The following is a 22,682-nucleotide window of genomic DNA, read 5'->3' on the forward strand; positions in this document are numbered from 1 at the left end:
TCCTTGGACTGAATGCTGGGGAATAAGGGAAAGCTGACTTGGAAAATCCATTGCTCTCACGCTAAACCAAATATGAAATATGTGAAAGGTCTTAACTTCATTGACTTTCTCATCAATGCTAACTTCTAAATCAACTGTACAAGAGCTATTTGCCAATCATACCTAGGAAGAGCACTGCACCAAAGTGTCAGGAAGCTGACACTCTGGGTGGTGGAAAAAGGAATTCTCCCATAAAAGGACAGAATAGCATGCTATTCTCATATGACATCCACAGACAGACAACACAATTTGTTAGGAGTCAGCCATAGGAGGTTAGAAAAAAGAGAGATACATTTCAGCTGGAATGAGGAGAGACTCTGTGGGGGATATGAGGCCTGAGAGAGGAATTGCATTGGGGAGGGAGTGCAGCATGCAGAATATTCATATATGTAAACTTGGGATTCCCACCTCCCAGAGTTACTAGGAAGATAAATTTAGGGATTCATATAAACCATTTCAGCACATTGCCTGTCATGTTAAAAACATTCAGTAGGGACTTCCCTGGTGGTCCAGTGGTTAAGACTCCTTGCTCCCAATGCAGGAGGCCCAGGTTCGATCCCTGGTCCAGGAACTAGATCCCACATGCGGCAACGGAGTTCCCGTGTGCCACAACTATGACTCGGCACAGCCAAATAAATAAATAAATATTTTAAAAAGTTATAAAAACGTTCAATAAATGTTATTTTTATTAATTAATGACCCATACAGAGGTAGAGTAGAAAGAATATTATATAGAGAATCTAAAGCTCTTGGTTCTCAACCCAGTAACTAACTGGGTAAAATGGAAAAATCATTTAATATTTTAGTAACTGTTTTCTCATTGATGATATGAGAGGTTTAACCTAGAATGATCACTAGGATCCACTTTCACCCATAAATTCTATGATTCTGGGACACTGAACCAATGCTTTATTCATCAGTGTTTGCCCACAGCAAGCATTTTATCTCAGCTAGAGAGAATTTCCTCTGAATCCTGGACTGAGGACTAGTTCAGTCTATGACTTCCGTAACATCTGAACTTTAAACAATTACATTCAAACATCAGAACACTATTTGCTGACATCACCAGCTGCCTTTCTCATTACCATTAAGGTTTTTTTATTCATCATACAACGGCCATTAATTTGTATTTCATATAAAGCTGAACAACCCAAACTGTTTAAGAAAATAAAAATCTCTATTCTATTTCTTGATGGAAAAGTTGTTACAATTCCAGAGAGAAAGAATTAAGAAAGAGAGTTAAAAATTCCATTTAGTGTGTAAGAGTTTTTTAAAGATTAGCCATCAGTGTATGTTGTGAAAATTAAGTATCTTAAATAATGTGGGAGGTTCTCCTTAACCTCCCACAGGAGAGGTTGTCAGGAGATTTTTTTTCCTTTTTTTTCTGTTTGTTTCTATTGAGTAACTATCTTTATGCTTTCCTTGTACCTCATACTGTGAAACAGAAGATTAGTGTTAGGTGTCATTGCATTAATGAAGATTATTATTTACAACAATGGCCAGAAAGTGATTGGAGGATTAACTCCAGTAACTTGAGCAATTAAAATGCTTGTAGGTTCCTTTGAGATTAAAAAATAATAATAATACAGGTTGATAAGAGGAATTTATCTATTCAAGATGTATAGGTATTGCCAGTGTGCCTTGTTCAGGGACCCAAAACTGACTCTCATCAAAAACTGCTTTTGGGGGCTTCCCTGGTGGTGCAGTGGTTGAGAGTCCGCCTGCCGATGCAGAGGACACGGGTTCGTGACCCGGTCCAGGAAAATCCCACATGCCGCGAAGCGGCTGGGCCCATGAGCCGTGGCCGCTGAGCCTGTGCGTCCGGAGCCTGTGCTCCGCAACGGGAGAGGCAACAACAGTGAGAGGTCTGCGTACCAAAACAAAACAAACAAACAAAAAAACTGCTTTTGGAAAAGACCATGATATTATTATAATTAACACCTTAGATTTAAGAAAATGAATCCCATCTCCAAACAACAACTGGACTTCCACCCTCTTTTCAGATTCTATAATCATAAAATCTAAACATCTTAATAAGAGAATTCCAGGGCAATGTGACATAGAATTTTTAAAAATGAATGGAAATTTATTTTGAGATTTGAGATCGCCCATGACTTTCTGCAACTAAGACATTAATTCTGACCTCCTGAACTTCTTTGGTTACCATCTTTCCTGGGGCTTTGGTTGCTTATCTTTCTCTTCTTTTTTTCTGTGAGTCCAGATGACTCCATGGGTGAATTCATCAAATACTTACGGAAGACATACCAATTGTAACTACATTCAGACAACAGAGAAAAAGTGAAAATCTCGCACTCATTTTATAAGGGCATTATACCTAATGATAAAGGATTAAAGGAGATATATATAAAATAATTTATATTTATTATATAATTGATATAATAATATATATAATATCTAATGTTTATAAATGTAAATATTTTGCATACTATAATAAGATATAGATATTAAAAGAAAAATCTACAAACCAATACAACTCATAGGCACAAAACATAGGCACAAAAATCCTTTAAAATATAAGCATATCAAGTCTAGTGTTATACACATTGGATAATACACTATAACCAACTGAGGAATGCAAAATTGAATTAATATTTTAAAAAATCATTCAACAGAAATCACCCCATTAACAGAGTAAAGGAGAAAAAAACATCTTAACAGTGAGTGGATGCAGAAAGGCAACTGACAAAATTCCACACCTATTCATACTGAATAAAAGCGTTCAGCAAACAAAAAATAGAACATCTTTGAGATGTAGTGCATTTGCAACTATTCTAAAGCTAACATCATATGCAATTGATAAAGCAAATGCTGTTCTCAAAAAGATCAGGAAAAAACAAAGATGTTTTCCCAGACTACTTCTATTCAACCTTGTGCTGGAGGGCCTGGTTAATATAATAAAAAGGATAAAGAAAAAAAAAACATAAAATAATGGAAAGAAGATAACATGATTGTGTACATTAAAAAATCCAAAGCAGGGCTTCCCTGGTGGCACAGTGGTTGAGAGTCCGCCTGCCGATGCAGGGGACACGGGTTCGTGCCCCAATCCGGGAAGATCCCACAGGCCGTGGAGCGGCTAGGCCCATGAGCCATGGTCGCTGAGCCTGCACGTCTGGAGCCTGTGCTCCACAATGGGAGAGGCCACAACAGTGAGAGGCCCACGTACTGAAAAAAAAAAAAAAATCCAAAGGAATTTACAGAGAAGCTAACTGAACTAATAAGTGATTTTGGCCTAGGCATAGAATACAAAGTCAATGAAGTACACACACACACACACACACACAGAGTCAACAAACAATTGGAAAGTAAAATTTTTGAAATACCGTTTACAGCAGCATCAAAAAATAAACGAAAATACTGGGACTAAATGTAATGAAATGTGTGCAAGAAGACAATTATACTGAAAATGTTATATGAAAATACATAAAATATCACTGAAAAACAAAACAAATACAGATTTTTAGAACTGACCGAGACATGATTTAGAAGATTCAATATTAAGATACTGATTCTTTTTAAGTTGATTTACAGTATCAATATAGCCCAATAAAAATCCCAAAAGGCTTTAGAAATGAATGAGCTTATTATAATAATTATATGAAAATCCAAAGAACCTAGAATGTTTGAGGCAATCTTGAAGAAATATTACAAGCTTGAAGGACTTATAACTGATTTCATGACTCACTTTGAATCTACAATAATTAGGAGTGTGGTGTTCATATCAGGGTACACAAATAAATCAAGGATACATCACTCAGAGTACTGAAATAGACACATATGAATGGTAAATTGATTTTAACGTCACTGCAATTCTGCAGATAAATAAAAAGTTTTTCAACAGTTGATGCCAAAGCCAAATCTTGCTTTACACCATGCAGAAAAATTAATTTTAGATTTATCATAGACCTGAACATAAAAGCTAAATCTATAAATCTTCTAGAAGAAAATATGGAAGGATATCTTTATAACTGTAGTGCAGGCAAAGATTATTTAGAGAATTCTTTAAACATTAACTATGCAAAGAGTTGATAAATCAGACTATCTTAAAATGAAAATCTTTGCTCATGTCACAGATAAGAAAACAAGAGAGTAAACTCTAAACTGTGGGAAATGTTTGTAATAGATATCTGACAAAGGACTATTATCCAGGATACAAACCAATTATAATAAGAAAATAATCCAATTTAAAACGTGGGCAAAACACTTGTGAATAAATATTTTACAGAACACTATGAGCAGTCAATGAGCACTTCATATGGTGCTTGGCATTACTAGTTGTAATGCAGAAACAAATTAAAACCAAGAGGAAGTGTTGCTTCACATCCACTACAATGATTAATAGTAAAAAGTCTCACAAATACAAGAGCTGACGAGGATGTGGAAAACCAAACCTCTTCTATAAGGAAGGAAGGTGGAATGTAAAATGATACAACCAAATTAGAAAACCATTTGACAGTTTCTAATACAGTTAAAAACACAATACCTTATGATCCAATAATACTCAAGAAAATTGAAAGTATTGGGTTGGCCAAAAAGTTCATTCGAGTTTTTCTGTAACATCTTACAATAAACCCAAATGAACTTTTTGGCCAACCCAATATATGTATAAGAATGTTGATAGGAGATTATTTATAATAGCCCATGCTTGAAATATCCCAAATTTCCATGAACATAATAGATTAGTGTTGTTCTATATTCATATAATCGAATGCCACTCAGGAATAAAAGGAACAAATTCTTTAGTCAGAGTCTTGCAATATGGATTAATTTTTTAAATATTATATTAAGAAAAAGTAGCCAGACACAAATTTGTACATACACTATAACTCCACATATATGAATTTTAAGAACAAGCTAGGGCTTCCCTGGTGGCACAGTGGTTAAGAATCCTCCTGCCAATGCAGGGTACACGGGTTCAAGTCCTGGTCCGGGAAGATCCCACATGCCACGGAGCAACTAAGCCTGTGCGCCACAACTACTGAGCCTGCTCTCTAGAGCCCGTGAGCCACAACTACTGAGGCTGCCACAACTGTGATGCAACTAAGCCCGTGCGCCACACTTACTGAAGCCCGCGCACCTAGAGCCTGTGCTCCACTACAAGAGAAGCCACTGCAATGAGAAGCCCACACACCTCAACGAAGAGTAGCCCCCGCTCGCCACAACTAGAGAAAGCCCGTGCACAGCAACAAAGACCCAATGCAACCAAAAATAAAATAATAAATAAATAAATTTAAAAAAAAGAACAAGCTAAACTAATCTACAGTAGTAGAATTAAGGTTACAGGTTGACTCAACAGGTGGCTGGACTGACCAATAAGGATCATGAGAAAACTTTGTAGCATAAAGAAAATGTTCTATATCTTGATTTCAGTGATGATAAAGCCACATATATCCATTTATCAAAACTCAGTGAAATATACTCTTAACATCCGTGTGTCTTTCTGTATGGCAAATAACCATGCTAGACAAAAAACAGCAGATATACAAAGAGAAAGACATAAAAGTATATTTGTAGGTCATAAAATCATTTTCGTTAAAGCCATAAACAATGAAAATCTCTTGATAAATGTCTTTGTTAAAGAGATGAAGTAAAACAGAGGGTAGAAAGTTTTAGTTGGAAGAACCTTATTAGTAATAATAAACAGCTGGTATTTCTGTACATTGCTTTTGAAGAACCGACTTCTCTGGATTATGCCATGTTTATAAATGTTCTCAGAATAGATTTTCAAAAAAATAATATTTCTATTTTACAGAAACTAAGATTTAGTCCTCTGGGTAACTAAGATGCTATATTAGAATTAAAATGATCAGTTAATTTATAGAAGTGGATATCAGTTATTATTAATATCATTGTGTTATTAAAAGAATCATTCCTTGAAAATAATGATGCATATGCTGTATAGAAAAATGCAATTTAATAAGTGGAAAACTTAAACACTTTATCAATGCAATATTAAGTGTACTCCCTAGAAAATCAAGATAGACCAAAGGTAAGGTTCCGACGAAAATGTTTTTCCCTCAATATCTGGAATGCTAATAAATAGCAGTAAGATCCAAGTTAATTTCTTCCCCATCTCAATATCCTGGTAACTCAAGCAAAGCAAATTGTGGATAATTTGTTTTTGAAATCCAAGTTTATACACTCTGGGTATAAAGATAGTAATCTCTCTTTTTTTATAAGATGAAATATATTTCTCCTTCAATTTGTCAGATAATTTCCCCCATTGTCCCCACTGCTTAGAATGAAAAGGCTGAGTACTTTACAATATGAAAAATAGTTGTACTCAGAACACACACAATCACATACACACAAATGCAACTGCTTATATACATATCCAGACTGCTTTGGGGGAGCACCAAAATCATAATAAAAATAGCATTTTGGAACTTAGAATCTTGAAACTCTTTTGTATTTATGATTCAGTTACTATTCTATTTACATATTCATGTAATGATTTTTTTCTCTCTTTTAAAAGTCTGAAAAGGTTTCTTTGAAATCCAGGGCTCTGATATTACTTCATGTATCATTATACTATGTATGCCTAGAATTATTTTCTCAACTTTAAATAAGGAGAGCTCTCAAAGTTGGTGTATTTCTATGAATATTATAACAAAAGTGGAAATTCATACAAGTATAGAACTGTTGGTTTGCTATGTATCTGGTGGGCCTGTTTATCTGGTGACCCCAGGAGAAGTACCTTCTGAGAAAATTCAGAAAGTAGCATGGATCCTTGTACTAAAGTTGAGTTCCAAAGTCAGACCAAAGGAAATAAGAAACAGAACACTTCAGGAAATACATAAGAGCCCCTATTGGGTGAAATGTAAATATTTCATTTAGTGCTGAAAATGTGCTATGTCATCTGCACCCATAGTGAATGTTTTGTTAGATCACTGGTGAGGCTGCCTGTTTCTCTCTGACTTGATTTCACAGCTTTGGTCACTGCTGTCCACAATCAGACAAACATGAAAGGAAGCATTTAGCTGTTCTTCAGCATTGGAAATTTTTCTCCAGACTGAAAAAGGCAGCAGGGAGTGCCATTTGTCCTTCACTTTATTCTGAGCTATGGTAACTATGGTGGAGGGTTCCCTGGTTCCCACTGACTTGTGCAATACAGAATAGCAAAATTGGCTACTGACAGCCAGCTGGGGCAATCAGCACCAAGACGTTGAGAGGGCTTCATTTTTCTTCCATTTTTACTAGGTCCGAAAGCTACCTGTGTTGCAACGGCACAAGGGCAGAAGGCAGAACTGTTGTTCACCATTGTAATCCCCAACAAAAGCATCATATTAACGCACACAATACAACTTTGCAAATGATTGAGGAAATTTGTCCACTATATTATTTTATAGTTGTTAATCTTTACAATTATGACTCTGAGTTCAGAGTTGGTCAGTAAAGAGTTGAGAATATTAAAATGGCTTAAAATGAAATGTGTTTTGTATTCTTCCCATTGCCCTTACATAAAGCCACGCCTCCTTAGAATGACATACAAGACCCCATCCTAATTTATTTCCTAACCTAGTCAGCCAATATCCAAGGTCCAGACATAACGAACAATGTGTTTCATGAAGGTGCTATGTTCTCTCCGGAGTCTGAATCTTGTGCTGTCTTTTCCCTCTCCTGTAACAGTCCCACTCAATTCCACTGGGAAACTTAGACTCAGCCTCTGAATCTCAGATTCAACATCTCTGTTTCTGGTGAAACAAATACCCTGAGCCTGGGCTGGCTTTCTTTCCCTTCTAAGTGCTCCCACTGAGCTGTGTGTGCCCCTTATCATCTTTCTTAACACAGTGCCCTGTTATTGCATGTCTCAACCACTAGGTCCTGTGTGTGAAGATGCCAGCGCCTTTGCTGGACCTTGTTACTGCTGCTAACACTGTGCTCTCAGAACATCTCTGTTGAAAGGAAGAATGAACAAGTGAGTAGATAGATAGAAGATGGCCCTTTTGAGGGTTAATGGAGGCAATTAAGCTCTGGAATTTGCTGGGGGAGTCACTCAGAGGTGGAGAATGGCCAAAAAAATTCTGTGCTTTGAGACTCCAAGTAGATGTTTATGAATGAAGAAATGACAAAATTGAGTCAAAAAAAATAAACTGCATTTTAAAGGTCTGCCTTTGACATATTAACATACACTTAATTGACAAAATGTTGGGAGGAAATCTCAAAATCTAAAAAAAAAGATACTTGAAAATTTTCTGACCCAAGTCCCTTCTGGCCCCAGCCCCTTAATGGAAGTGATTTTCCAGAGATGCAGAAAAACACACCCCCTCCAGGCGACACTGAGCCCAAAGAGCCTCTGAGAGCACACAAGTACTCAGCAGCAGCTTAACCTTTCCCTTTCCATAGCCCAGGCCCAAACAGGCACTAAGGAATAGTTACCCTCTCTTCTAACTGCCCTCCTCTCCACACAGAGCCTTCCGGAGGCAGCAGGAGGCCTCCAGCAGTAATTCCACTTGGTAACAAGCTAGAGAATTTTGCTGCCCTACCTATGGCACCTCACCTGGGGTGAAGCTACCCAGGGCTTGTCCAGGAAGAGAGCGCCTTGGGGCAGGAGATGCTGGGGGACTAGAGGGAGCCTGGGAGCCCAAAGACTGAGGGAATTTTTCAGGCCTTCAGGGATCTTGGCATAACCTGTGGGGAGCTGAGGGCCTATGAGGGAGGCCAAAGGGGCCTGGAGGTTTTTGAATGTGTCTTAGGGAACTCGAGGGAATCTGTGGGGAAGATAATGGGGTCTGGAAGTTCTGAAAGTACTGCAGGAGCATTGGGTCATTGGAGGGAGAGTCCTGGGAGAGTCTGAAGGAAACTGATGGGGTCTGAGCATACTGAAACAATTAGGGGAGCATGGAGGGGCATGACTCCTCTCAGCAGACAATACACTGTTCAACATTATTCATTTTCAAAATCTCTACTGATGTAACTTCGAGGTTGACATATTTGTGGTGCTGCACCCAGTAATAGCACAATCCAACTTGCAAAATTCCAATGTAAGCAGAGCATCACATAGATTAGTTCTAGGAAGGAAATACTTGTTTCTGTTTTTATTGTCTTTCCACCTCCAGGTGCCATCTGTTCCACCACTGTGTAAGGCCTAGCAGTGTGGAAACCTGAGTGAACTGGCATTTTTAAATTATTCTGGAGATAATTTAGTGCTCTTTTCATTCAGCTGTATAATTTGCGGAGCCCAGTGCAAACTGAAAATGTGAGGCCCCTTGTTCAAAAATAATAAGAATTTCAAGATGGCTACAGCAGGACATTAAACTAAGGGCAGGGCCCTTCTAAGTGAGGGTCCCATACAACTGTACATGTCACACATTCATGAAGCTGGCCTTGCAGATGTTCCTGGCAGGTCTCTGGCTAACTTGTGGTCTGGAACTGTGGGAAATGCAGTCGAGGTGGACCTACAGGTTCACTTGCATACTCCCAGAAACTCTGTTCCTCTTTTATCCTTAGGGAATTAGCCAGGCTTTCAGTTATTCATCCATCACTCAATTGTGGGATTCACCCATTACCTTTCTCTCCTCTCAACAGCCACTAGTCACGCCCAGAAAAAAGTTTGGGACACTCAGCAGAACCCTATGGCAGAAGGTGTATAATGTAGTGGTGGAGAATCCCTATTCTCAAGGTCAGAATATTTCAACAGGTAGCATAACTGAGGTTTTGTTTTAAGTAGCTGAAAAACAACTTTGATTCATGTCTCGGCCATGATTTCCCAGAATTGAGCCCCCCAGCCAAGGCTGAATGAAGCAAAGGACCAGATGTTAAGTGAATGCCTGCTAAGTAGGATGGCCTGAAATCCAGGTTGAAGATGAAAGTAGCTAACGGCAGGAAAGAAAAGCATTAGACTAAGCCAAATGTGAAAATTTGCTGGCACATTCCTAGTTACCATACCTTTCTTCCTCTCTACATCACCATGGAGCTGGTGTATAAACAGGTGCATAAATTAAAATCAGGCAATTAGCTGCCATGCTGACTACCACTGCTGCCCTAGAGCTGAGATAATGTTAACACTAGTTAAACAGCAGGGGAAACTATCACTGGCTAAATGTGTTCACTTCTGGAATCTCTCTCTCTTTTTTAAGTGTTTTAATAGATGGATGGCAGAGATTTGCTGTGGGTTTTATAACACAAGTCAGTTAATCACGTTGAAGACCAAATTGACTGGAAAAGGTGTACTTTAAAATGTACACAGAACACTGAAGGACACTAGGGTGGACAGCCAAAAGCTAAAATTGCTCAAGGTTTTGGAAGAGGCCATTTACATTGTAACACCCTAGCACAACAGTATGGTTTTTCTTTAATCACAGAAATTGCACAGAAACTGGAACTTTCAAAGTATTTCAAAACTGCTAACATTTCAGAATAAAGAATGAGATTCTTCTCTAGTGCTCTTTTAGGGTGAAAAATTAGCATTGTAGATGCACTTTTGTTGGTTCACATCAGTCCTCTAGAATTCCTCTCAATCTGTCATTAGGCTAAAAATATTACTTTGAGATGGAAACTCTAATTCGAAAAGATACATGCACCCCATGGTGCTCTGTGATGACCTAGATGGGTGGGAGGGAGGTCCAAGATGGAGGGGATATATGTATACATATAGCTGATTCACTTCGTTGTACAGCAGAAACTAACACAACATTGTGAAGCAATTATACTCCAGCAAAATTAATTTAATTTTAAATAAAGAAGAAAAGATACATGCACCCCAATGTTCATAGCAGCACTATTTACAAGAGCCAAGACATGGAAACCCCCAAGTGCTCATCAACAGATGACTGGTTTAAGAAGATATATATATATATATACACACACACACACACACACACACACATACACAATGAATATTACTCAACCATAAAAATAATGAAATATTGCCATTTGCAGCAACATGGATGGACCTAGAGAATATCATACTAAGTGAAGTCAGACAGAGAAAGACAAATATTATATGATATCACTTATATGTGGAATCTAAATAATAACACAAATGAATTTATGTACAAAACAGAAACAGACTCACAGGCATAGAAAACAAACATATGGTTACCAAAAGAGAAAGGAAGGGGTAGGGGTAAATTAGGAGAATGTGATTAACAAACTACTGTACATAAAACAGATAAGCAATGAGGATTTACTGTATAGCACACGGAGAAATGTTCAATATCTTGTAATAAGCTAAATAAGCTATAATGGAAAATAATCTGAAAAATATACATATATGTAACTGAATTACTTTGCTGTACTCCTGAAACTAACACAATATGGTAAATCAACTATACTTCAATAAAAATTCCTTTGACATTGTGCAATGTTTATATTTTAAACCCTGTTTTTCAGCAAAGTCTAAAGAAAGTATTTAATGTATAGGGTTGGGGAGAAGGAAGACAATAAAATCACTAGTGATGTGAACTAACTGTAAAATGACACAAACTCAGTACCATTACATTATTGAAATGTCACTTGAGCAGACTTCATTTTTCATCCAGAATCTCTGGGTACTGACCAATTTTACAGTGATGCATGAAGGCTTTTCATAAGACACACTGAATTTCAGGAAAAATTGAGATCTCAGAAGAATTCATGATCTAAACGCGTGGCTATAATAGTTACAATGTGAAGACAGAGGTATCATGCTTATTTAGAGAAGCACCAAGGGAGATCAAGATGATTATCATAGTCATCCTCCAGTTTGTTGTTTGAAATTAATGGCCCCAATGGACTATGGAGAGATGGAATGTAGTATTGAGAGACAAAACCAGGGTTCTTACCCCAGGTGACACTAAATGTGTAGACTTAGATGGATTCTTTAACTTTTTCCAGCCTCTGTTTTGTAATCTCTTAAAATGGAGATAATAGTAAATATTTATCTTACAGGCTTCTTTTGAAGGATTAAACAATTCATGTAAAGTGCTTAGCACAGTGTCTAACACTGTCATTATGTAAAGTGCTTAGTACAGGTCTAACACTGTCATTATGTATGTGACCTAATAGTTGATACAATGTTACCTCCTTTACCAATGCCTCTCCTCTACTGCATATTGAAATCCTCTGGAGAGGTTTTAAAAGCACTGCCGCCTGGGGTCCACACTCAGAGATTCTGATTTCGTAAGTCTTGGGTGAGACCTGAGCATCATGTACTTTAAAATCTCCCCATGTGATTCAGCTCTTCAGGCAAGACTGAGAACCAATGCTTTAGACAATAAATTTTTCATGAATAATCACATTTATTTGTATTATGCAAGAAACTGAGCAGCCAGGCATATTCGAAGAATACTGAGTTGATCACTTCTCTCTAATGCTCATTTTTCTCTTTTTTGCCCTTTTGGAGTTAAAAGAGCAAATGAAAAGTCAACAAGACCTAGTGATTTCAGCTTAGAACCTAAGGCTCCTTGTAGTGTTCTACTTAATAGTAAATAGCAGAGGAATTCTTTGAAAACTATCTTTAGTGTAGATGCTAAAACCATAAAATGCAGAATTGGGTACCCATCCTTTAATGAGATCAAATATATAATTATTCCCCACCTCACTCCTTTTTTTTTTAATCACATCTGAGTCTTTCTGAAAGAGTTTGGGCTAATCCTTGGATCTTTTGGTAATCTTGGGCAATCAGGAAGCAATACACACTCCTCAAGGAAAAGGACAAGCATATTTCCTCTCTCTCTCTCTCTCTCTTTTCTCTCTCCTCTCCTCTTTCTCTCTCTTTTATAAAAATTTTCTTTTCCTTTAAAATTTTTTTCACTCTTTTTTAAGATGACTTCCCTTCCAGGTGAGAAGAAAAGAATTTCCAAGTGAGGCCAATTAAAGTTGCCCAGATGAATCAAAGTCCCCAGGGATCAATAAGAATGCCTACATAGATGAAAAAGTAGGAGCATGTCCTTTCTTTCTCCTTGTTAGAGTTTAGTTTCTGCCCTGAGGAATACTAGTTATTTATTTTCCATCAGAGAAAATAATAAGCACTCCACAGAGCTTAACTCTTTCCTAGCTGAGAAAGATAAAAATATCCATTTTAAAAATGAAAATATAAAATTCTCACTTTAACCTTGCGCACTTTCTCTCCTTAATTATACAGAACACCTCATTCACTCAGATTCTGCTTACAATTGCACTGTAAATGATGTTAAAGAGATTTACTAGCTGCCTGTTTAAACCAGGAGATTAGATTTATGGATATTCCCAGATTGTGTACTAGGGAACATCAGTGTTCACCAAGATATTAATAAAAAGTTTTGTGGTAAAATTAATTTGGGAAATGATGATTAATAGATAACCATTTCCTTCACACCCCTCTGAACCTTGCTGCTCAGAATTTACCTCCCACACATTGGAGGGGCATAACCTGGTTACCTGTTAGAAATGCAGGAAATGAAGAAGTATCAGGCCCCACCCCATGCTAGTGAATTAAAATGTCCCTTTAACAGAATCCTGACGTGATTCCTATGTACATTACAGTTTCATAAGCAGTGCCTTAGAGGATCCCAAATCATATTAGCATGTCAGCAAAAAACAAATTAAGTTAATAATTTAAATATCCTTTTTAATTGTGTTTATCTCATAGTTTAATGAAATTATTTGACCACAGAAACATAGCTATTTTGTTTTTGAAACAGCTGGTAGTATCTCATAGCCCAAAACTTTTTCTCATAAGATAGTTAGGAAAAATCTAAGTCAAATTTCCAAAATTTCTTGTAATTCTCTTATCTTTTTACCTTAAGAAGATAGTAAAGGATATGCTTACTTCTTAGACTAGAAATAGTATTTAAGAGCATTGAACATCCTTTGTTGATGAATTGCCAATTAACATGGAAACTCTGGTCAGTGATAAAGAGGCTTTTTTCTAGTTTGGTCTGCTTTCATCTAAAATAGTAGACTCTGCAGATATTGTATGTATGTATGTATGTATGTATGTATGTGTGTGTGTGTGTGTGTGTTTTGGAAGGCAGTGTTCAGCTTTTCCTGGCTCCATCCACCATAGAGGATGTCCTGAAAGGAGGAGCTATATCCCCCTTCAGCCTCAATGACATTACTTTATCCCTGCCCTTCTGAGTTGGGGTGGAACTTGGCACAACTTCCACCAGGGTGGTACCTGGATCTTGCCCCTCATCTAACTTTGATGGAATCAATGGAGCCACTGAGGTATACTTCCATACCTTCCAAAGACCACCAAGATTTGGGAGTTGCTGGGTCTTACTCCCTTTCCATTCCCAGGCACACAGAGGCTTTTCATATTATGTTGGCAAGAATTACTCCGGAATTCTTCTTGCTTTCATGAATCTCTTGACCAAGAGCAGACACCAGTCTCTGTTCTCATGTGTTGTCTCCTGAATTCAGGGACCTATTTCGAGCAGCACTAGAACTCCTTCTCAACGATTTCCTCCAACAAATCAAGAGTGGGCCTATGGGTTCTCATCTAATGGGGGAACAAAATATCTTTGTCCCCTCTTGAAAGATAGGGAACAAGATGTCCTTGTTCTTTTTTGAAAGGATGATTTCTATGTCTATCTATTATCATAAAAAAACAAAGCCAAGTGTGCTTCTCAACAAGCCATAATTTGATAAGTCAATAGAAAACAACTTTATACTTTGTATGAATACATCCAACATATTTTGACTCTCATCTTATTCTTCTGCCTTACCAAGGAACAAAAAAACATATATTTCTGAAAGAAAAAGTGGATTTGAGATTTAGAGTGTTTTCTTCAATTTTCTTCCATGAAAATAATCTATTTTGGATTTCTTTTGAAGGCAAGTAGACGTTCAGCATTTACAGCTAAGTAGAATTTTAAAGTTATGTCTCTAGCAACAAAGCACAGTACTGTATTTCTGAATACATGAATGTATTCTTCCTTGAAATAAAATCACTTACAAAGAATCTGTAATAAGTTGATCTTAGTCTTTAGGTTCACTAAGTCATACTATCTCAATCATGTTTTTAAATACAGAGATCATTTCAAGGCAGCATTTTATAATATGTCTGATTCCTATCTGTACTCATCAGTTTTGAGAAAAATTACGTCAATTAGAGAAGACACAATAACTACTTGCTGGCTCCTTATCAAAATTTTCCAGTGTTCAGATCAAAAATATAACATTTTTCTCTGAAATTCTAATTTTTAAGAGGTGAAGGTTAGACATGTTTATTTACGGCATATTCATTCCAAAGAGTATTCTTAAGAATGCCCTTGCTGGAAAGATGTTAGGTCTGAGAAATGAAGAAGAACTTGAAATCTATTTTTTGAGCTAGCAGTGAAAGAGCTTTCTATGTTTCAAGGTCATTTCACTGTGGAAGGAAATTGATAGAGTCTAATTAGAGTAGAAATGCTATAAAGTCTGCTCAGTAGAGACTCACTTGGCTAGCAAAGATAGCAGGGAGGAGTCGGAGGAAGTACGTAAAAATTTCTCTTATTGATTTGCATTTTCTATGGCCCAATGTGTTAAATGCATGTTCATATCACTTACAATGTTTTACCCTTGTCAGTGATTAATCTATGAACTTAGGGAGTTTTCTTCTGCTTACTCATTAGGAGTATTCAAACAAGCACTGAATTGTAGATTTAACTCCATATGAACTGGCTCCACTTAACAAATCCCAAAACATTTACTCAGAAGTTGTTATACAAAAGCACAACTGGCCCCAAAGATGTATAGGACCTGCACCTCTGGCTTGAAGTGTCTATAATTATAATTATATTTCCATATTACTTCTTTTCTTGGAAAGAAAAATTTTAATTTAGTCTATTTGTACCTGTGTTCTAAGTGGGATCGTGTATAATTCATGTTACTGTTTATATGTATAATATAAATAACTGATGGGAATAGGGAAAAATAATTATAATTTTAATGCCTCTGCACATTTTATTTATGTCACTAAATAGTGAGAACCTGAGAAGATACCTGTTGTTTAACTGTTGTTAAGGCATCTTAATATCTGTTTCTGAATGTCCAAAAGTATAGCATGCATAATGGATGACATATTTCCAAACCTATTCTTGTTAAGTAATTAATATTTTGATCTTGTGGATTTTGCTAATAAATAATACTTTGTTTTTAGAAGAATAGTATAGAGTTGAATTCCCTGCTCTAAACCTGTGATGTCTGGTACATATCTCTCATTCCATTTAATGATCCAACTATCTTTAACTGAGGGAGAACAGAAGAAAATTTACACAGGTCTTTAAGATACTCTGTCTCTACCCCTAAAAGAACACCAGTGAAACTACTTCTTTGTAAAACCAGAGGATCACCATAGCCATAGACAATTTGGGGTCATTATGGAGCGAGCAATTCTTTCTATTCTTGTCACATAGTTTGCTTTCTCTTCCCCCTAAGAGAAAGAAAAATTTTCCTATAAAGTGTTCTGATTGTCCCTTTTACAGAGAGGAGGAGAATCAACTTCATTTAACATCAGTATAATTTATCAGAGGGACCCTAGTACTATGCAGGCAAACTCTAAATTACATTAAATCCAAATTCTCCTCACTCAAGATCTGTCAGATTTACTGCCCATCCATTAATCCCACTAGACTTCACAGTGCTGTTTTATCTTCTAATAATGTTTTTATGAGATTGCCATTGCACACTAGCTTTTTCTGAGATAAGTGTGCATGGGAGGCAGATTTACTGTAGCTTACCCATTCCTGTTAATATTGGTTTAGACTCTGATTCCATGACCCTTTAAAGTGAGAGGCAACCTTCCAGGAAGAGGAAATAGGTTACTTTGTAAAATGATCTGAAATCTTGTCATGTCAGGAGCCTGCATGTGTTGGGATACTTCACAAGGCACTTGTTGCCTGCAGTAACATTTCACTTCAAAAGCATGTTCTTTTAATACCATTTCCCAGTTCAAATGGACTTCAGCTGATGCAGCATGTAAGTGGCAGCAAAAGATTTAAAAATATAGTGTAGCGGTTAAAAGTGAGCATTCTTGAGACAGATCGCCTGGCTTCAAAACGTGCACTTACAGGCTGTGTGATCTTGGGTAAGTTAATACTTGACCTATTTCCTATGTTTAAAACGGAGAGAATAATAATTCCAAGCTTATAAGTTGTTGGAGAATTATGCACGTTTATACATGCTTCACACTTTCAATAATATTGTATAAACTGAGCAGTCGATACTTGCTTACTTCTGTTGTAAATATGGAAGAGGTCATGTAAAAAAGCTTCACCATTGTACAAATGAGCAAACAGGCTCAAACATAAAATAACTGACCTAAGTGTTCTGGCCATTAGAATCCAGCTTTAGGGGATGTAAACTGGTGCAGTCACTATGGAAAACAGCATGGAGGTTTCTTAAATAACTAAAAATAGAGTTGCCATGTAATCTAGCAATTCTACTCCTGGGCATATATCCGGAGAAAACTCTAATTTGAAAAGATACATGCACCCCAATATTCATAACAGCACTGTTTACAATAGCCAAGAAATGGAAGCAACCTAAATGTCCATCGACAGATGAAAACATAAAGAAGATGTTTATATATATATATAATATTATACATATAATTATATATAATATTATAATCTGTATTATATATAATTATTATATATAATATATATTATAATTATATATAATACACAATTAAACATTACTTAGCCATGAAAAAGAATGAAATAATGCCATTTTCAGCAACATGGATGGATCCAGAGATTATCATACGTAGTGAAGTAAGTCAGACAGAGAAAGACAAATATCATATGATATCACTTATATGTGGAATCTAAAATATGATGCAAATGAACTTATTTACAGAACAGAAACAGACTCACAGACGTACAAAACAAACTTATGGTTACCAAAGGGGAAAAGGGTGGGGGGAAGGATAAATTAGGAATTTGGTATTAGCAGATACACACTACTATATATAAAATAGATAAACAACAGGGTCTTACTGTATAGCACAGGAAACTATATTCAGTCCTGTAATAAACCATGATGGAAAAGAATTTAAAAAAATAATCCAGCTTTATTTTCTCCTTCTCTGAAGAAAGTGTGAGTATAGAGGCATTTTTGGCAGACCTGAGCTCAAGCTGCATCTCTACCTTGCATTTGTTGTATGACCTTGGGCAAGTCCCTAAATCTTTCTGTGGGACTCAAAAAGGCTGAGTAATCTATCCAAGCCTATAGAACTAGTAGGCAGAGGAATTTGAATTCAACTTTAGTAGGTTTTATTCCAAAATCTGTGTTTTGTTCTCCAACACCATCAAGAAGTCACTGTATGTGGCATGTCTGTACATATTACTTTTGGACAATGGAGAAACATGTTAAAAGTCTCATGCATGGTTATAGCAAATTTAGACAGAGTTCAGACTAGAAATGAAGTCACTGAGCGATCCGTTAAGTGTTCTTCCCATTAGATCAGTCATTCTCAACCCTAGCTGCACATTAAGTTTACCAGGGGAGCCCACCTCAAGAATACACTTACCTGAGGCCCCACCTCAGACTGTTTCTTCAAAAGCTCACCTGAGACTATTTCTTCTTCATTTTAACGTGCCAATGGTAAGAACCACTGATCTTGACCCAAACAGTACAAACAGGATCATTTTCCCCAAACAGCCACACAACCAAGTTGCTCTGAAATTAATTAAACTCAGATCTATCTTAACACACAGGTGGCAGTGGTTCTAGCCCCACCTCTTCACTCTACACTCCTTAATATTTTTGGCATACTCTGTCTCACATATATGAGTAGCTGTGAGAAAAGTACTAAGAACAATCCTCTCAGTCCCTCAGGAACACTTTCCTGATTTCTTATTTCTTTTCTAATTTGTCTCCTTCTCTAACCTATTATACTCCACCTTTAGATTAGTCTTACTGACAGCTCTAATCATCCTATTCTATTGGAGTGCCTCAGTGATTTCTCCCTGCCTACAGACTAAGTTTAAGTTCCCCTTATCCAAAGCTACTAAGAGCTATATAATTTAGTCTTAAGTGACCTTTCCAAGCTTAACTGACTAACTCACCTTCATTTTACATGCTTTAGTGAGAGTTGTGATTTCATGGTTTTCTGAAAGTTCACTGTGCTGTCATGTTTTGTGCTTTTTTTCCTGCTGTTCCCTCTGCCTGGAATGCCTTGCCTTACACTTCTGTATATGGTATTGCACTTACTCCATGATTAAGCCCGAGCTGTTTTCTGCTTTTCCCATCCTCGCTATTTATTCTTGAATGTAAAAATCCACCCAAGGCTATTAAAAGGCTATATACTCTTGAATCTTGATCCCATTGATCCATTTTCCTATAAACACCCCCTTTCCGAGTCTCCATAGCATATTTTCTTAATCTATTTGATGAAATTCACCTCTTTGTAATTTATGTAATATTTAAAGGTAGAGATTCTTTTGAATTCATCTTTACAACTCACACTTCTCAAAACATAGTAAATAATGTTATGAAGGTTTCTAGGTTATCTTCTCCCATCTTTCCCCAATTTCAAATGCACATAGGTATACCAGGGCTTAAACCCTAAGGATGGAGCATGTGACTCTGGCGTAAGTCCCATCCTCTAAGCCATGTTGATTAGTTTCTTGGGATTTAAATCTGTAAGTGTATAGGTGTAGCAAGCTTCTGGTAATTATCTAGCAACAAAGAGGGAATAAATTATTTCAAGCAAGATTAAGAGATAATCTTAATTAAGAATGTTGTATACTAAGGACATATCTGGGACCTCTCTGTCCAGATGGACCTAAAGCTAGACCTACCTCTAGAACCTCCAGTTATATAACACAAGCCAATTCAAGTTAGGTCTTTTGTACCTGGAAACCAATGAAATAACTAATACGAGACATCTATTCAGTAACTGTTAAATAACCAATCATCAGAATGTATTATCCATTCAATACCATTTCAACAGGGTTGAAGGAGTACACTCAACCATCTCCTCCGGTCTAATGTGACTAAATGTTTATTTTTTCAATTTTTGCTTCTTATCTCAGCCTAAAAGCTATAGTCCACTAAAATTTCCCTGACATAACGCTACAGAACACACAAATGATAGAAAAGACACTTATGTCCCTCTGTTCTTCTATCAACCCCGTGCAGAAGGGGTCTGTGCTCATCATTTAGTTTGACTTTGCAATGTAGTATTTTCTACAATCTCCTCCAATCCACTTAATTGTAAATCAGGATATTCACTAAGGCTCAAAAAAAGATCAAAGATAAAAGAAGGAAAAAGAGAAAGCTTCATGTCCAGATCATGTTCCTTATCTTGAAAACAACTTGAATTCCTTTCAGGTATTTGAAAAGCAAGAGAAAAATCAATGAGAATGAAGGTCAGAGGAAATGACCAATCAGACTATTACAGGTTTATCATGTTTTGGGTACAAAGTGACTGTTGCTTACCCTGAGTCCATTATCTGTCTGGAGATGACAGCAAGTATTGTTTTTTTTACTTTCAAATGCAGGACTAAGGTGGAGATAATGCTGTTAACATCGTGAGGCAATGTGAAGGGCTTAATGGCACAAGGAGCACAGTATTGCTTATGGAATTGTGGAGGGCAGGAAAAATACATGGGTGGAAAGATGCTATAGGATCACAAGAGGGAGATGGAGGGGTTCTACAGAACCATCAGGGAGGTACAAAGCTCTAGATATATTTAACACACAGCAAAAAAAAAAAAAAAAGGTTAGGGAAAAAAAGAAGATGAAGGTTGTAAGAGTGAGGAGGATGAAGAAATGTAGACTGCCTTAAACAGCATATTTTCTGATTTGAATAGATAGCCTCATTTCAATCAGTGATAGAATAAGCCTCAATGAACTGTCTGAAACTTCTCTTTATGAATTAACAATGGTCATGCTGAAGCTATTGTAACATTCACACATTTATCCACTCAACAAGCACCTTTTGATCCCATACTATCCATGTATTGGTGGTGGAGACAGAAATTTTTGGAACATGTTAAAAAGAAAGCTACTATCACATAGAACTTGAAATTCCACTTCAATTACTGTGCAAATTCTAATGACGCCAAGAAACCCACTCTCAGCTAAAGGGTCCTATGTGTGATCGATCTAAAATGTGGTCATATATACACTACCAAATGTAAAAGAGATAGCTAGTGGGAAGCAGCCGCATAGCACACGGAAGTCAGCTCAGTGTTTTGTGAACACCTAGAGGGGTGGGATAGGGAGGGTGGGAAGGAGATGCAAGAGGGAGGAGATATAGGGATGTATGTATATGCATAGCTGATTGAGTGCGTTATAAAGCAGAAACTAACACACCACTGTAAAGCAATTATACTCCAATAAAGATGTTAAAAAAAAATGTGGTCTTTTGAAGTTGCCAGAGAAGGAACAAATAGGCTGTGAATGCCTAGGGTCTGGTGTACCACTTACCGGCAACTTCTAAGACAAAACATTTGCAGGCCCAGAGAAATGTCATAGAATTGCCAAAAGGACATGAAATCCATTACATAAATGGTGAAATATAGCTCATCATTGTACTTGTTTTTCGCCAGAGTTAGAAATTGTTAAATTTTCATCCATATAGAAAAGTGAAGAAAATCTGTGAGTGACAGCTTCTACAATGACAGTCCTCTAACATGTCCAAAAAAATGTGTTTCCTTTAAACAATTTAGATCATCATCCGTAGGAAAAAGAAAAAGTGTATACCTCTTATGGCACACAGGAAAGGAATGAAGAAGGAGGTAAACCCGAAAACATACTAGGCTTTTGACCTGGGAGAGTAATTATTTCAGGAAATTTAGTGTGGAATTGCCTGAGATTTATCTGGGTGTTTGATAACTATTATAGAAGCAGCACTCACACGTACTAATGCAACTGCTTTGTTACATACAAGCTCTTTGCTTCTTTCATTTTCTCCCTTAGTATTTAATTAAAAACAATAACAACAACTCTATGTGTTTGTCTAGACAGCCAAATAAAATAGAAAAATAGACAGATATATAAATACATGTGCATAGATATAGGTATAGATACAAATATAGACAGATTAAAATGTCAGCCTATCTCAGAAAATAGGAAGGAACAGGGGTTGCTTAGGACTAGACCAGGATTTAAAAGGTTAAGTAGCATGTCCACTTGGAGTAAGTAGTGGCAGTAACCAGGAACTGAGTAACCAGGAGCTAAGAACCCTTAGGAGGAGATGCCTCCAAAAAGAAGTAGACTGATGGCTGTCTCTCACTCTTCAAAGTGATTGTGATTTGCCATCTAGTGTGCAGTTACAAGTTATTTTCCCTAGAGATAAATAACCGCTGCATTATTCTAACATGTCTGCAGGTAACCCTTATGCACCCACATGCCTGGAAGTCCCCCTTCCAGGGGTGGTCTCAAGGATCTGGGCTTGGTTTAACACAAAAGCCCCCCACATTTAATAACATGGATGTCCACGGTGCTGCCACAGTACTCTTCAGCCTGGACTAGGCCAGGCAATTTTGCCATTGACTTATCTAAGTTGCAAGGCTTAGCTTCTTCTTGAACTAGAATGAAACTTCCAATTCCAAATACATGTTGAAACACTTAAAAACTACAAGACACATGGGTTATAACTATACGATGTTCACTGTGAAATTCAACTTCACTAAAATTTGAAATTTATCATAATAAAACACTGGGAAAAAATAACAAGATTTTTTTTAAAAATTAATTCTTATGTCACTCTTTGCCTGGAATGGGGC

The sequence above is a fragment of the Aethalodelphis obliquidens genome, unplaced genomic scaffold, assembly GCF_003676395.1.
Source record: "Aethalodelphis obliquidens isolate GAN/ISIS:26980383/991018 unplaced genomic scaffold, ASM367639v1 scaffold22, whole genome shotgun sequence".
Classification (NCBI taxonomy): domain Eukaryota; kingdom Metazoa; phylum Chordata; class Mammalia; order Artiodactyla; family Delphinidae; genus Aethalodelphis; species Aethalodelphis obliquidens.